At 36.9% G+C, this 16,849-nt stretch overlaps 1 pseudogene; it reads right to left on the reverse strand.

Moving 5' to 3' along the window:
- The window catches only part of LOC101564244, a 5,799-nt pseudogene extending 4,660 nt beyond the window's left edge, over positions 1–1,139 (reverse strand).
- Positions 1,140–16,849: the final 15,710 nt, after the last annotated feature.

Raw genomic sequence — 16,849 nt, forward strand, 5'->3', positions numbered from 1 at the left:
GGGCCGGGGAGATGGCTCAGTAGGATAAGCACTTGACTGGCAAACGCAAGGATCTGAGTTCAATCCCCGGTTCCAAAAAAAAAAAAAAAAAAAAAAGAACTCTTAGAAATCAGAGAACAAAAGATTTCCTTTAAAGTGATAGAGCATGTGTGTGAAGTTCGGCAGCCAACATCATACTTAGTGGTAAGACACCAAAGGGTTCGCTATAAGATTAAGAACAAGACAAGATGGATTGCTTATCCACTTTTCTTCAACACTGTATTGAATAGTCTAGTCAGCCCAGTAAAACAAGTACAAGGAAATTAAAGACATAAGGATTGAGAAGGAAAGTATTAAACTGACATTATTTACAGGTTGTGTTCATAGAAAATGCAAAAGAAGCTACTGATAAATTATCAGAATTATTACAAAAGATTTCTTAGTTTTCTTATAAAAATCCATTTCGTTTCTGTACTTCAGTAAGCTGATAGCAAATTAAATTTAAAGGAGTTATCATTTATAATAGCTTCAAAAATATAGAGTACCCATGAATAAAGACTTTCATGGAGAAAATTACAGAACCTTAATGCAAAACACTAAAGAAGACTGAAATAAATTATTATGTTTATGAATTGGAAGATAATAGCATGAAAATTTCAATTAATACAGAATTGATCTACGGACTCAATACAATTTATTCAGAATCCCGCATGGGTTGATTTGATGGTTTGTTGGGTTAACAAGTAATACTAGAATTCATATAGAAGTTCAAAGCTCCAAGGGTAGCCATAACATGTTTAGAGTAGAAGCCAAAACAAAAGGAGAGGAACTGTCTTTCAAATATTGCTTATTATAAAGCTATAGCAATTAAGAAGGTACAGAATTAGCACAGAAAGAAGCAATCATACTAATTGAAGAAAATAGAGATCTGAAAGGTAATGAATACCTACTACCTATGTAGTGGAGTGGGGGTTAGTTTCAGTTTTTTTCTAACCCTCCTTTGAAGCTATTTCAATTCTTGCTCTCCATCTATGTTCTCATCTCATCTTAGTTCCTAGGGCATTTCATTTATTATTTGATAATACTTATCAAAGCCAACTGAAATTATTTGTCATCTGACCTGTCAACAAGATTGCAAGCTCTTTCATGACAGAGATCATATTTACTCAATTCTACAACTCCAGAGCCAGGTCTAATTTTTGTCATATATTAAGCTTTTGATAAGTATGAATTATATGCACCAGCAAATGAAGGAATGCTTCTGAGATACTTCTAGTTTAAAGGGAGAGACTCATAACCCTGTCAGATGTACACAGATGCACTGTGTCAGCCAAGCAGGACAACATTTAAGTCAGAAGCTAGACTTCACAAGGCAGTGAGAGGAAGAGAATGTGGTTTCTTTCTTCTAGGATCCTGCAGGCGTATGGAACATATGAAGCACCCAAGCAAGAGGAAGAAAACCTGGCATGACTGACAGCCCAGGGTAACGTCTGTAGAGCTCATTAAGTTGCCGGGGTTGAAATGCTGCCAGAAAGGAGGCATAGAAGGATAGTTAGGAAAAGATGGATAGATGAACGAAATGTTGGCAAGCCATTAGCATTCAGAAGGGACATAAGCAATTAATCTTCAGTTAGTTTTCCAACATTCATTCTATGTTTGGGTAAACAACTTTTTTGTCTAAAAGGATTGACATTTATATAAATTTTTGCAGGCAACAGATTCCTTTATTTTGTAAAGTAATAGTAAATCTCCTACTCAAAAGTAATTGTTTGTTAGAAATTTACTTCTGAAGAGGATAAAGGAGTCACCTAACATCACACACTTAGTTCACACCAATGCTAATTCAGAAACCTAGCTGGGTTGATTCTTAACCCTGAGCCCATTTATGCTGAAAAATCTCAGCACTAGAAGAAATTCTGTTTCAGCTTCAGTGCTAATAGATGAGACACTGATACAAGGAAGTGAATGAACCTTCTTTAGGAAGACATTCAGGAATTTGATGCATCTCAAATACATTTGGGATTGCTCCTGATGTCCCTGTGAAGACACAAGGACATGGACTTGGTAAGCGTAGCCCAAATTCTTTCTAGTTCCTAACTTAGCTACTAAGATCTGAGGGAAAGTAAAGCTCAGAGAAAAGAGTTATATTCCCCCTTCTATTTTCTTCTGCTGGAAGAATAGCATTTACCTAGACTCTAGCAGAATCAGTACAGTCTCTGTCTGTCTGTCTGTCTGTCTGTCTGTCTGTCTGTCTGTCTGTCTGTCTGTCTCTCTCTCTCTCTCTCTCTCTCACACACACACACACACACACACACACACACACACACACACAATCTAAATAATGTCAAGCATATTTTTCTGGATGTACCAACCTGAATGCTCCCATGTTACATTCCTGAAAAAGGTCAAGAAATCTCATCTGACCCAGAACTGAGCAAAATAACTATGGGGAAAAAACATACAGACATAAAAAAACAGTACAATGAAATTGACCCTTCGACTCTAAATGGATGAACATAGTTAGAAAACTAACACCTGATTAAAATATAGTGTATCTTATCCTATGTACACAGGCTATAAAATTTAAAGTTTAGTAATTAATTTGCAAGGAAATAGAATATGCCTACGCCATTACTGTGGATTTTGAGGGTGGGTAGAATTATTGGGACCATTGTCAGACTCACATAACTACTAATTGGCAAGGTCAGGTGTGAAACACAGGTATGTCTGACTACAAATCCCATGCATTTTTCACCAAATCAAAATCCTACTGCATGAATATTCAAACAAGGTATTAAAGCTAGAGGTAGAGACAACAGCTGTACGAACAATTCCTAACCCTCAGCTTTATTGATTCAAAAGATACCAGAACATGAACATAGCTGACAACTCTGGGATTACACAGGTTGTCCTGCTTATTGTCTTCTCCATGACTTTGCACACATTCTTTCATCACTGAGAAGCAAAGCCTGTGAGGATACTATATTCTCCCTTACTGGCACTAGGTCTCAATCACCCATTGTGCAAATATAGGGAAAATATGAAACTCTAATGCCAAGAAAATCATCAGAAAACCAGAATAGCAAAAGGAACAAAATGAGAAAATTTTAAATCAATTTTCCTCTCCCTTTTTTTTTTCTACCAACAATCACTTACTTCTTACAAAGTTGGCAAAGGAAATAGAAGAAATTCTCTCAGGAGCTGGTGTATCTGAAATTGAAAAAAGAAGAACAGGGATGATTTTCTTTCCCAGAGGCCAGTATGGGAACAATTGAAAACCCCAAGCCTAGAAAGTGAACACTTGCGAGTCTCAGAAGGAAGCCCATAGTGCAGTGACTGACTCAAGGCCAGAGCTTCAGTACCTCAAACCTGACAGGCGCCAAGAAGATGGCTCAGTGGAATAAGTGCTTCCCTGGCAAAAAAAAAAAAAAAAAAAAAAAAAAAAAGGAAAGAAAGAAATGATAGCTGGTATTTTGTAGTAGTAGTGTTTGAATGGGATGTCCTAGCTGCTTCTTGTGCTGTGGATGACCGCAGAGAAGATAACAATGTGCAATGTATTAATTATTGAAAATGCCCTATTAATCAGCTTGGAAAATATCTCATTGATATTTGTTTCTCAATAAAATAAAATAAAAATAAAATAAAATTTTAAAAACAAAACAAAACCAAAAAAAGCCTGCCAGAGTCTTCCTACACATGGAAAGTCGCCGGAAACTCCATGTCCAGTATGCTTATTTCTGAAGAAGAAGTAGATAACTTTGCTCCAGCACATAGAGAGTTTCCTCTTGAGATCTGTTTCTGGGCACAGGGGGCACAGACAGTTTGAAACTCCATCCCAGAGGTCTCATTAGAAACTTGGGAAGTTAGAACAAAACTCTGCCTTTGGTTACTGAGTCACAGGCTCAACTTGCATCTTAGTGGAAAGTGCTTTGTAAACAAAACAACAAACCCCAAAGAAACATTCCAAATAAAGTAATTATCACTTTGTGTCTGGAGATTATTCTTTTATGTACTGAATAAACAGATATGAACATCTACTTATGGGCATGCAGTATGCTGAGTACTGGGATGCAGAAGCAACAATATCAGTGTCATAGTGTTTACTCTTATAGAGCTCTCAGAGAGAGACCCACAGAGCTATAGTTAATCCAGTGACATCTGTCTAAATATGAAAAGAGGTGTGTCTTCTGGGTACCTTCTGTCCATGTACACATGACATAGTGATCAGACAAAACATTCTTACAATGAATAAAAGGACGCTTCTTCCTCTAATCAGGTGAAGCTCTATACTAAGATTCCTGGCTTGTTAAATGAACTGTGAGCTGATTTTATTTCTCACTCTCTCCTCAATTAGGTATCTTTGTGTAGCATGCAACCTGTTCTACTAGGCATTTTTTTAAAACAATCTCACAGATGCATTATTCCAAGCAAAAATAAATGCTATCAGGAGCCATGAAGGGTGGTCTGAGAACATATGACAGACTAAAATGGGTGCACTAGTCTGAGAATTCTTCAAATGTTTTTCATTTGAATGATACTTGAGATGGAATGCTTAAAATGAATGTGGATCAATTAGGTGAACTAAGGCGGAATATTTTTTGGCTAGAGAAAAAAAGCAGGAGAGAATGAAAATACAATGAATTAGTGGTAGCGATTCAGTCCAAGAAGCAAAAGAAAGCCAAATTGTGCACGAGGCACCCGAGGGAGAGATCACTTGAGAAGACGGTAAGAAGTAGGACATCCGGGGCTTTGCACAACTCCAGGCTTATTGTCAAGCTGATGTGGTGCCAGAAAAGCTTTTAAGGGAGTGGATAGCTCAACCTGATGTGCATTTCAAAGGTTTGGTTGAAATGTAGAAAAATGAATAGGAGAAAAGCAAAAAATTGCAAACAGAAAGTCAATCAGGGACTACCATTGTTCTACAGCAGCAACATCATGGGGGTTGGAAACAGGGTGTAGGTGAGGAGATGACTTTGGCTTGTTGGAAACACAAAAAACAATTAATGATAGGTATCTTAGGATACATGCCAAGAGACTTGGCTTTAGCAAGCTCTGTGGTGACTCAGGAGTCAATTCTCAGAAATTGTTTATCTACACAACGAAAGTGTGGCTTTTTGCAGAAATCTGAGTGGTCTGCTATGTTATCTCCCTGTTGCAGCTTGCAGAATACTGGCTTGATCACAACACAGAGAATCATGATAGTCTCTTTCCCAATTCTTAGACTAAAATTCTTGTCTCCTTATGAACAGTTCCTTGACAATGCCCCAAATATGTGTTATAAATATATACAGCTATGCTCACTATAAACATGAATTGTTGATTACAATGGAGCCACTGAGTTATAAGCCTTCATTGTAGAGCTGCTTATACTGTATCCTGGAATAACTTCAAAACTTTCTCTTGGTTTTGGTCTTATTTATGACTGACAGTATCATGGGCCATTGAGGAAAAGGGTTGAAGTAGCAGATATGCAACATGTCACCATGTGTATATCTCCCTTTTGAAAACTGGGAAAGAGGCCAGAATGTGTTTGGGAATCACTGGACACATTATAAAGTTAGGCCAAAGTTCCATTATTTACTTGACCTTCATGATTGTTCATACTGAAATATGACTGGGATCCAGTGATAAGAATTCAGAAACTTTGCCTAGTAATCTTTTCAAAGTATGAGTGTAGTCTTCCTTTTTATCTCCCTTCTTTCCTCCCTCTCCTCAAGTTTCTTTAGAGAAATTCTGTAAGAGGATTTATAACATATACTTGTGTCAGTGTCATAGAAGGTATCCATATGGGGACATGACCATGATTCTAGGCTAAGAACTGGTTTCTATCTGATCATTAGGTGAGAAGCCATGATTCTCTGTCATGGTAACTCAAGTCAGGATTATTTTTTCCAGTTCTAGAGATCTTAAAAAGATATGATTACTACTATAGAATGAATTTTTATTCTATTTCCATTTCGGGAATATCATAATCAATTAGGTAGCATGAAACAGCTCTGCAAGCATTCAATTCTGACTACTAATGCAATCCATTTCATGAACCACATATTCTTTTTACATTTGATAGGTATAGTATGTGGTGCCACTTGATCGTTGACTCATCTGGATCTTATTCACCCTGTCAAAATTACAGAGCCATTCACTGGATATACTTCATAGATTCAAACACATTCTGTCAAGAAGAGCCACGATTAAGTTTTGCATCACTGAGTCCATACTTAAGTTCATCAACAGAGCAAATGATATGAGCTACCAAGTCCTTTTGAATAGATACACCAAGGCCAGAATTGCTGGTCCAGCACACCTGTCAATATATGTTGCCTATCTGAACATTGTGTTTCTTCTTTGTCAGTCTCACAAAGTGAGAATAAATTTCTACACATATTTTCTAGGTTCCCAGTGCTATGAATTAGGGAACTCCCATTGTCCGATATTAGGCATGAATTGAGAGGCAATGAAATGATGTACATAGAACCTATAATGATGGCAGAAAAAGAGCAGCAACACCCTTTCATCCATAATGTTGTATTACATTATCATAAACAACTATTTCAGGATGCTGAAAATTGACCAAAGGCAAATAGCAAATTAAGAAATATTTACACTCAAAAATTAGCTAGAGCTTCAAATTAGACTAGCAAAGCAATCTGCAGCTGTTCAGTGTGGGAAATTTCCCATCCTCCTCTTTGCTCACACTGTTCATGGTAGGATCTTTAGTTTGTTTGGAGTTGTTTGCACAGAACAGTAGCTTGAGTGTCGGGGGGGTGGGTGGGTCAGTCTATATTTGAGTGAGAACCTGAAGATTTGCTGGCTCCATATGGCAAGCTCATTTGGGGATGAGTGGCAAAAATTTACAGCTCTGTTATTCTGAAGTGTGGTATTGGTTGTGGGCAAGTAGCATATAAGACATAAATTTCACTGGAAGGTCCTCAAAGTCTGAGTGGCATGCATCTACCAAGTATGTCACGTGCTGCTGGCAGTCCAGAAACAATGGGTACACAAAGGAGAACTGTGAGAACCTGACTAAAGTGGAAAGTGGCTGGAATTTTGAATGCATGTCATGCCATGTGTGCAGGTAATTTAGCAGGATGTGGACATTTTTAGACTCTGGGCATAATCTCAGTCCAAGTCATTGACCAATGCTAACCTACATAGTCATGTGAGAAGGCCTGGGAAGCAATTGCCCTTATCATCTGAGAAGGCACAGACACCCATATACTGCAGTTTCTACATTCACATTGAAGGAACTAAGTAAAAGAAGAAAAAACAATGACATTTGGAAATATAAAACAAAGTCAAGAGTTACTACATGTGCAAGGGCTGGTGAGATAGCTCAGTGGACTAAACGCCTGCTTAGGCAAGCACAGAGACTGGAGTTCGATCTCTGGCAACACATGCTGTGCTGGCTCACTCCTGGGCATGCTGGATTCTGGGCATGGTGGCATGAGCCTGTAGACTCAGTGCTGGGGAGGCTGAAAACAGGAGGATCACTATGAGTTTGAGCTGTGTAGTGAAACCCTGCACAAAACAAACAAACACAACAAAAACAAAAACAACAACAAAAAACTAAGAGTTCAATTTTTAGCCAAATATCATGTCATGTAAAGAAGCAGAGTTGTGACTGCTGCAGGGGGGAAAATCAGTCAATAGAAATTTTGTTCTGAATTTGGTTTACCAACCCTGTATTGGGTTTAGCAAACAGACTTGAAAATAGATTTTCTAAGCATATTCATAGGGTAAAGGGAAGTTATGTTAAATGTAGACTCTAGGGAAAAAAATTTGATTTATGTCCCTTATTGTTTTCTTCTTATATATTTTAATTCTAAAAATATTTAAAATTCCATAAAATAGTGTAGCATTACTCATGAATAACAGTTATAGTTGCTTATGATTTTGTCCCTTATGTTATTTTAGTGCATTTTATTATTTTTAATTTGTTTCCATTAAAAATAAATTTTTCTTTTACATGAAAACTCTCTCTCTCTCTCTCTCTCTCTCTCTCTCTCTCTCTCTCTCTCTCTCCTCTCTCTTTTCCCTATCTGAAAATGTTATATCTGAAAGTGCTATTATGTTGCTTTCCCTTTTAAAGGTCATCTTTTCCTGAGTATAGCATTCTACATTGGCAGTTATTTTCTTTTAGCACTTTGAAGATGTCATTGTATTGATTACTATTTTTCTATTATTGCTATAGGTAAATGGAGACAACTTGAGACCATACTCATAAGTGAAATAAATCAGACCCATATGGGTAAACATTGCATTATCTCACTAGTGTGAGAAATTGAACAAGAAATAAAGTACAAGATTAGACAGATAAGGTTCAAAATATATATTGTGCATTGAGAAGAAACTTCAAAAAAGGCAATCTGTGATGAGGAAAAGGAAATGGAAAAAAGGGAAAAAGAAAAAAATATACACAAGACAGGTAAGATAGTTACACAGCTGGTTTCTCTTAGTTCATGGAAAAGAAAGATTTGTGCTAATATTGTTTGGACAAGATATTATGCCTATATCTTGTACTCTGAATATATACTATAAAAAATAATAAACAGTGTATTAATTATTGTAAATCTCCTAGTAACTTGTTTTGAAAGTGTTTTGCTATTTTTTCTTCTTAAAAAAGTATCCCTTTCCTCTGTCTTTGTTTTTAAATTGTTCTTTTCTTTTTTAAAATCTGTTTTCCTACATATGTGTACATACATTTTGTATGGAGTGTGATAAAAAGTACGGTTACTGATCAAATTTTATTTATTTATTTATTTATTTATTTATTTATTTATTTGGTACAGGGTCTTTCCATGAAGCTTTGACTCAGTGATCCTCCTGTCTCAGGATCCCCAGTGCTGAGATTAAGGTGTGCGCCACTGTCCCTGGCTTTAGTGGCCAGAGTGGCATGTGGTACTGGGGATCAAATGCGAGTCTTTGAGCTTGACAAGCAGGCACTTAGGCCACTGAGCTATCTCCCCAGTGCTACTGTTGAAATTTTTAATAATAAATCTATTGGGACAAAACCCACATTAACATTAATTCACCTCAAAATACTCTGCCCTTGTTTTAAACATGCTTATCCTATTTTTCTCGTTACTTTCTGGAGCAATTCTGGAAGTTTTTTTGATGCCTTTGGTTACTTTGTCCCCACTACCTTGGCATCCTGAATCCATTCAGAATGTTTATATTTTGTGGTTACATTAAATTTGGATAAGAGCCAACAATCGCACAGCACCAGATTCAGTGAATAAGGTGGATGAGGGCACACCATATTGTTTTATAATCCTGTTTTTTCTGTTGGATGGCATTTGGCAGCATCATTCACTATAATTTTTTAACGACAACACTGTCACCATTCTTATTCAACATAGTTCTGGAAACATTAGCCAGAGCAACTAGATAAGAGAAAGAAATAAAGGAACAAAGAAAGAAAAAAATGATAGAAAAAAGAATTTAAATTATCATCATTTCCAGATACCAAAACTCCTCTAGATTTATGAACAAATTCAGTTGTGTAGCTCAATACAAAGTCAACACTCAAAAATCAATGTTCTTCTTGTACACCAACAACAGATTTACTCAGAGAGAACTTAGGGAAGCAGCATCCTTCATAAGAGTAGCTAAGGCAGGCTGCAGAGATAGGTCAGGGGTCTAAGCACCTGCCTAGGCAAGGGCAAGGACCGGGGTTCAATCCCGGTATCACATGCCCTGCCGGCCCCACTCTGGGTATGTTGAACTGGCCACCAAAACCAGGTGTGGTGGTACATGCCTGTAATCCCAGCACTGGAGAGGCTGAAAAGGATGATCACTACAAGTCTGAGATGCTTAATGAGACTCAGTACCAAATATATAAAATTAAAAAACAAAAAAAGAATAGCAAAGGCAATTATAGGAGACGAAGTCAAGGCAGAAAACATCAAAATCCCTGACTTGAAACTATGCTACAAAGAATAGCATGGTGCTGGCAAAAGAACAGACTTGAGGATCAATGGAACAGATTAACAGATGTAGGAAAAACTCTAGGCATAATTCATAAAGGCACTTAAAGTCATCATAAAGATGGCTTCCTGAAATGTTTCAGAAAGTGGTAAGAGTAATGCAATAAGTATGTTCAAAATGAGGGGGAGTATTTAAAGAGAAATTAATGGCAATGTATCTTTTACTGTAATAACTATTCACCATACATTTTGGTTACATCTCACATTTATATATGTGTATTTATGCTTCCTGTAACTTGGGGTGATTCCTGAATCTGTCTTTCATTGTTCTTCTCAGGCATGGGAAGCTCTTGGCCATTTCTTCATCTACTGTTCTTGATACATCCTATCTTTCTTATCAATTACATATAAGCTAGGTCTTTATTTTTTATTTTTTTCAAACATTTGAAAGCTATTTACTTATTTATTGTATTTAGTACAGGATGTACAGGGTGTACAGGGTCTCACTATATAGGTCAGACTCATAGTGATCCTCTTGTTTTCAGCCTCCCAAGTCCTGGGATTACAGGCATGTGCCCCATGCGCAGTCTCAATCGGATCTCAGCATGCCCCAGGGGCGGGGTTGGCACACTCTGCCAGGGATTAAACCCTGGCCCCTGCGCTTTGCCTAAGAAGACACTTTAGTCTGCTGAGCTATCTGCCCAACCCTCAAGCTGGGTCTTTATACAAGATTCTTTATGCTTCTTATATTCTGGTCCTATTCAAAAGAAAGTTTATATATGGATGTGATTCTTTATAGCTTAGTCATATGAAGAATCTGTCACAGCTATATTATCTTAAATTCATATCATAAAATTAATCGAGTTTTTATGGGTTTGTTTCTACTCAGTGTTTTATTAGTTGTTTGCAAGTCCTCTGGTCATTTCTCTGTATATCTGGATCTTGTTGCATCCTAAAATACTTGTTGCATCCTAAAATCCCTATATAAGTAGTCCTCTAATTTTTCTCCAAAAGGGCCATTAAGTAAATAATTTAAATATATTGGACCATAATTTCTGGTACATGTACTGAATTCTGCAAGCAGCATGAAAATAGCCGTAAATGATACGCAAATTAAGAAATGTGACTGTGGCTCAAAAAAATCGTGTTTGGCTAATGCAACTTGAATTTCTGATGTTTTTCACATCACAGGATTTTATTGATTTTTTCATTTGTTGTCAATCATTTTAGATAGGCAAAAACTACTGTGAATCTTCTAGGCTGTACAAAACCAGGCTGTAGGCTCATGAATTGATGTCTATAGTTGGCCTAACCCTATTCTAAATTTAAAAAAAAATTGCTAAGACAAAGTGAGACTGAACATTATATTATCTTACTACAGTGAGATTTTATTTTACTTCCTGGAAGGTAGTTGACCAGAGATAAGATTATATTTATCTAACAACAAAATAAGTTAATTTGAAGCTAGTTTCAGCCTTTTGGAGGCTATTACATTTCTATTTTTCCCTTTCAAGAGTTTGGTGCTTCAACATATGGAGCCTGCCAGATGATTTGTTCAGTTAGTTCTTTAGAACAAAAGAGGACACACAACAAATTATAATTCCTTAAGGAAACTGCAAAGAAGTGAATGTCAGGCTAACATACCTTCTTGAATACTAGCTCCTGGACTATTTGCTGTCTTAGTAGACAAATTCACATCTTACAGTCATTTTATAATTCTTTTAGGACTGGTGGAGAACTAAGTCTATCCTTCATCTTTGTAGCAATATTAAGAGTACAAGGATGGAAAAGAAATCCTTGGTTAGAACTCAGCCTAATTCTATCATCTGGCTTCAGTTTGCTCCTTTGTAATGGGGAGGATAGACAGAAGACAGATAGACAGATAGATAGATAGATGATAGATAGATGATAGATAGATAGATAGATAGATAGATAGATAGATAGATAGATAGATGATAGATAGATAGATGATAGATAGATAGATGATAGATAGATGATAGATAGATAGATAGATAGATAGATAGATGATAGATAGATAGATAGATAGATAGATAGATAGATAGATAGATAGATAGATGACAGATAGATCTACTTTACCATGTTATTGTGAGATGACATAAAGGGAAGTTAAAGTCAAGTATCACCATCGCCAACACCCTCACCATCATTCTTACCATTGCTACACTGTCATACTATTGCTCTCAAATAAATAAAAAAGGACCAAATAAGAAAAATGGTCTTCTAAAGCCATGCTGTTATGTTGAGCTGTGGGGGACTCAGGTCAATAATTTCTGACATTGCCAGTTAAACAGAAGACCCAATGCTATAATGGGCTACTGGACTCTTTTAGAATATTTTGCTGAGTTTACATACCTATAATATTCAATAATGGAACTTAGAAAAAATGGGGTATACTGATGAATGTCCATTTTGTATCTGTGTATTCAAAGTGGTTAGGATAGATATATAGTTGCATTCTCTTAATGAATAGAATGATTTGTTCTAATGGTGTCTGTAAATAGGATCACAAGTCCACTTCTTGTACAGCAATTAACCACTGAGAAGAATATATGCAGTGTATTATTTGTTGAAACTGTACTTCCGATTAGATTTGAAACTGACTCATTGCTATCTGTTTATCAATAAAACTTTGAAAAAAAATAAAAATGGTCTTCTAAATACCATTTAATTAGTGGCAAATATAAAAGCAAATCACAAGTATCACCAGTTTTATGCTTTTTTCTTCAATACTAATGTATACTCATAGTATGTTACATTTAGAAGTAACCCTGTAAAACCCAATTTCAAGTCACATTGCATCTAGCTGATATAGCAAAACTTATGAGGATAAGTATTATGGGTTGAATCTAGATTTGCCATTTATCATCTCAATGTCCTTAGGAAAATAACAGAAATTATGCTATCATGAATTTACCACTAAGATAAAATGATTGAATGTATATACATTGCCTAGCTTTGTCCTAGTGATTAAGAACATGTAGCAAGTATTAACAATTATTCTTTAGAAGAACCAGTTCTCCATAAACCAAGATAACAAAAAGTATATAAAAAGGTCTGGACTTAAATGTACTCAAAAACAAATTAGGAATATTAGATCAGTGAAAAGGAATGATTAAAAAGGTGAATACACATGACATTTGGGTGACAATTTTTACATATTTTGAGACTATAGACACATGTGAGAAGCTATGTGGGTTATGAATAACATGATGGATTTAGTATTTGGAGGTTGACCTTCTAGAGGTAGGACCAGGGGCCAATGGGAGTGAGGGGCTTGTGGTGAGCAGAAGAGACAGAACAAATACCTGTTGAATCAGATAAAAGCTCATAAAGTAGAATTTAGGAATAGAATTGATGATTCTGTTCAGAGACTTTAAGCCTGATTTACATGTCACAGTTCCTGAAGGTCATTTCTGTGTATGCTTGGTAAGTAGGACTCCTGAAAGCCCTTCCTTCTCCTATCTCATATATGAAGAGTTATCCTATAAGGCATTAACTTCCTTTCCTTGCCACTGGAGAAATGTGTAGAAAATATAACACAGATCCTTACAAGGCCAAGGGCCATGCTACGACAGAAAGTTAGACTTTTCACCCTGGAAATGTTACTAATAGCTTAGTTAACTGTGTTTTCCCAAATGTTATCCTCACTGTGGGCCACCAGCAGGGAGGCACAGTCAGTTACCTTGGTAATGAGGTCTCCAGGCACACTCTGCTGTGTGGATTGTGTCTTCTACTTCTGATCACTTGAGAATAATGACTGCATTTTGTACAGAAACCTGGCTTTTGAGACAGAGATTTGGTACCTTATTAAGAACTGCTAATCCAGAGTTTCTTCTTTGTGACCCCAAGAAGAGCTTCTTGCAATGAATGACTGGGGGAAATTTATGTGACTTTTCCTGTCCTTACTGTGTTCTCAAACTCAGGACGACTGAGACAGATATCACTTCCTTCTCTATGCACTTGTTTTCTGGCATAGTATTCTGGTTGGTATCTAGAGATTTGATACCAAATGGGGAATTCCTGTTAAAAATAACACTATCGTGTAAGAAGAAAACTCACAGACTAGTCAGTAAAATAGTGACCTGCAGACAAACAACTGGTAAGTTTTAAATTTCTTTTGCAAATGACATTGACAAAAATCTCAGAAACATTTGATAAATAGTCATACAAATTTATAATCTCCTGTTTCTTGCAGTCACATTTCCAGAATGGTGGCTATGCATTGGGCATGAGCACAACTCTTTAGAGGACCCCAGAAACAGGTTACCAGGTGAGTAACTGTTAGGTTGGGGTGTGTGTGTAAGTGTGTACTCAGTTAACACAGAGAGGGTGCCAACCTGAAGAATGGGAACGTGAGTCTTATAGGAAAGCATATGATTTCTCAAAATTTTGAAACACAGGTGGGTGTTCTAATGGGGAAAAGACAAAACCAAGCCTTTCACTGGGTAATATCCCAAGGCTGTTCAAGACCTTGAGGCCCAAGAGAACCAAGATCGCCTTGACCTTCTCTCCTTTCCACAGGCTAGCAGCACTTGTACATGTGGCTATTGAGCACATTCAATTGAAGAGATGGGTTTTTTTGGGTAAAATCAAGACAAATTATACTTTAAGTAAACCAAAATTAACAAGGATCTTTTCATTTTCAGAAAACAATCAGATAAATTTCCTTTTCTGTTGAAAACTAACAAGCAGTATATATTTATTTCGTACTAGACTACATTCATTTTTGCATTATTTATTTAAAAGAAAGAAAAAGCCATAAACCACCAATCTCAAATATATTGTCTGAATTTTGTGATATCGCTTAATGCCTTCCCTACATTTTCCTCTTATCTTTCACTCTTCATTTCCATCTCTTAGAACTGAGTTGAGTAATCATATTCTTGGCAGTGCTTCAAAAGTATTCTGCATACCTCGTTCCCCCTTACTAATTATTGTACCTGTTGGGCTCCCTGAACTATTGGTACTGGGGTAGAGTTTTTCATTTAGTGCTATTAGATCAGAGCAGACTAACAGTCTAGAGGAGGAAAAAAGGTAAATATTACAGGCCACTGTCTTAAATAAAATCTCCTGTCAAATAAATCAAATTAATTTATAAGAATAATGTGCATGAATTCTACTGTGCATAAATATAATAGCAACTGTGAGTTAACATTGATTGGCTCCAATGCATCAACTTTAACACAAGATAGATATCCCTTTAGATTTTTCTATGTATATTAGTTGGATGGAATTTCAGATCTAGGTGAGAGTTAAAAACGTTGGGCATTATCAGGAGCATGTTAGAGGTGAAACTTAAAATTGTGCTCTACTCTTTCCACATCTGTATGAGGACAGCATGCACAGCTGTGTATGAATCTGATCAGTGAACCTTGAGAGACATTTTTAAGAAGCATGAAAAAATCTATATGAGTAGATGAAAGAAGAATTATAAAATTAATGAAAAAAACAAGGCTAGGGTAATCAAAGGATTGTTTAGAATCCATAAATGTTGGAATGAATTCTCAACCTCCATTTGTGCCCTATGCCTCTTACAAATTTAAACTGATTCATTTGTTAAATTAAAGAGAATAACCACTAATAAAACTACAAGAGCTTCCTGTGTGTCCGGCGTGGGGTTAAATTCTTTAAATACACTCACCTATTTAACTTTCAACTCTGCCTAACATTAGTATAATCAACGTGTAAATGGGCTTGAATATTGTTCTTAAAAATCTGAGGAGTTTGTGAAGATATTTACCCAGGGAAACTCTAGGATCTGCTTTTGAAAGACTGTAATGATCAGAGTTGGTCGTGAGATGTAGATTAAGGCCCACTGAAGAAAAGAAGATGAGTTAGGAGACTATTGTAGTGATCATACTCAAAGACAATGATCATTAGAAGTTAGGAGTTGGTAGAAAGCACAGAGAGGAATAGCAGGAGGCACTGCCTTTGGGCAGGGTACAGCGGGGAAGGAGCAGTGGAGATAGTGGTTAAACTTGGCTGATGGGTAAAGATAAATCTGCTCCAATAGTCTCTAGTGCTGAATTCACTGGGGTAAGACAAAATAAAGGGCCAGCTTATTTCCACTGCATGGAAAGGAAAGGAGAAAACTCATTTTGTATTTGAAGGGACTTCTTCTGTTTCTTTCTCTTTCTATTTGTATGGCCAGAATTCAAGGAGACAAGCTAAGTATCTGGAGTGGTTTATAAAGTCATCTCTCATGATCTTACAGGATATTTGTTGCAAATCTATGGGACATAGTAGCCAGTAGGCTTCTCTGTTCTCTATTATTTCAAAATCACATGGGATAATTGGTGCAGGACTTAAGAACATGAAGGCTAGAATTAGACTAGCGCTCTGGAGAGGAGAAGCCATTGCAAGGACCTAAAAGGACATTTGGTATTGAATGCTTCTGACAGTGTTGGAAGGGAATCAGTCTCAGACATTTTTTGTCTTTTACTAGGTCACTTTTCATTGAGTTCTTTGGGAGCTACATCAGGATGAGCTGAGGAGAGACAAGGATCTGGGAACCCTCAGTGTTTCACTGTTCTCCACTGGCCAGATCCAGATGTCCAGTGGCCAAGGAGTTGTGTCTTTCTTTAAACATTTTGAGGGCTGGCAAGATAGCTTAGCAGACTAAGTGCCTACTTAGGAAAACACAGGGACTGGGTTTGATCCTTGGCACCACATGCCACACCAGTCCTGCAGCTTGGACTCATAGTGATCTTCCTATTTTCAACCTCCGCAGTGCTGGGATTTCAGGAGTGTGACACCATGCCTGGTCTCCATGGCTTGCTCAGTGCACCTGTGGTTGGGGGCCAGTGTGGCATGTGTTGCTGGGAATTGAATCCAGGTCCCTGTGCTTGCCTAAGCAGGTGATTAATTCCCTGAGCTATCTTGCTGGCCCTCAAAAGAAAAAAGAAAAAAGAAAAACATTTTGA

Source organism: Octodon degus, unplaced genomic scaffold, assembly GCF_000260255.1.
Source record: "Octodon degus isolate 3935 unplaced genomic scaffold, OctDeg1.0 scaffold00116, whole genome shotgun sequence".
NCBI classification, from domain to species: Eukaryota; Metazoa; Chordata; class Mammalia; order Rodentia; family Octodontidae; genus Octodon; species Octodon degus.